The sequence below is a fragment of the Apium graveolens genome, chromosome 4, assembly GCF_009905375.1.
Source record: "Apium graveolens cultivar Ventura chromosome 4, ASM990537v1, whole genome shotgun sequence".
NCBI classification, from domain to species: domain Eukaryota; kingdom Viridiplantae; phylum Streptophyta; class Magnoliopsida; order Apiales; family Apiaceae; genus Apium; species Apium graveolens.
Window position 1 is genome coordinate 49,172,487 of NC_133650.1, and position 1,436 is coordinate 49,173,922.

At 42.3% G+C, this 1,436-nt stretch overlaps 1 non-coding gene across 1 annotated transcript; it reads left to right on the plus strand.

Moving 5' to 3' along the window:
* The first annotated feature begins 876 nt into the window (after nt 1–876).
* On the plus strand, nt 877–983 carry LOC141722053 (small nucleolar RNA R71). The gene has a single exon (XR_012575087.1). It is a non-coding gene; the product is annotated as a small nucleolar RNA R71 (small nucleolar RNA).
* Nucleotides 984–1,436: the final 453 nt, after the last annotated feature.

Sequence of the window (1,436 nt, forward strand, 5' to 3'; positions counted from 1 at the left end):
TCAACAGTAGTCTTCCTTGGTTCCCCCTCTTTCTCCTTTTGCATTCCTTCTTTATCTACAACTTCAACTTCTACATCTTTTGCTTTTTCAGCATCAGCAACTTTTCCAGACCTTAAGGTGACAACTTTGACTTTCTCTTTAGCTTCCTTCCTGCCTGGTACTTTAGTATCGCTAGGAAGTGTGCCAGGTTGATGACTGAGCAAGGCATTGGCTATTTGTCCAATTTGATTTTCCAAGGTCTTGATAGAAACAACCTGAATTTTGCACAATAGCTTTAACTCCTCGAAATCAGCACTAGAAGGTGGAGCAGCACCTCCTTGTTGAGGATATGTTTGCCTTTGAGCAAATTGCTGAGGTTGCTGGAATCCAGGTGGATTAAACTATTTATTTGCAGCTTGCTGATATGGTTGCTGAACAGCATTCTGATTATTGCTCCAGCTGAAATTGGGAATATTTCTGTTATTAGGATGATAAGTAGCGGGCACAGGCTGCCACGGTCTTTGAAAATTGTTCACATACTGAACAGATTCATTAACAAGAGAACACTGATCCGTAGCATGAGAACCGACACACAGCTCACAGACACTAGCTATTTGATTTACACCATAGTTGGTTAAAGAATCGACCTTTATAGACAGCGCCTTGAGCTGCGCTGCAATAGCTGTAACTACATCGACTTCCAGAATACCTGCTACTTTCCCAGGCATCATCGTTTGAGTTGGGTTTTGATACTCGTTTGCTGCCATAGTTTCAATGAGATTATAGGCCTCAGTATAGCTTTTGGCCCACAAGGCGCCTCCAGAAGCTGCATCGAGCATGGGTCGAGATTGGACCCCCAAACCATTATAGAAACCAATGATCACCATCCAGTCAGGCATACCATGATGTGGACATTTTCTCAACATCTCCTTATAGCGCTCCCAAGCTTCGCACATCATTTCTCCTTATTGCTGCATAAACTGAGTAAGAGCACTCCTCATAGCTGCAGTTTTGGCCATTGGGTAGAACTTCACCAGAAACTTTTGCGCAAGATCTTCCCAAGTAGTGATGGAACCAGCTGGTAAAGAATGTAACTAGTCCTTAGCTTTGTCCCTCAGAGAGAATGGGAAAAGCCTCAGCTTGATAGCCTCATCAGTAATACCATTATATTTAAAAGTACTACAGATCTCAACAAAATTCCTGATATGCATGTTGGGATCTTCAGTCGCAGCCCCTCCAAAAGAAACAGAATTCTGCACCATCTGAATAGTGCCCGACTTGATTTCAAAAATTTTGGCCTCAATAGCCGGATGAATGATGCTTGACTGAATGTCATCAATTTTAGGTCGAGAAAAGTCCATAAGAGCTGGATCAGCTTGAGCTAGACGATCACTCATTGTTTTAGTTTCTTTCTTTTTACTCTCTTTATCCGAATCTTCAAAAACTGTCTTCTCCGG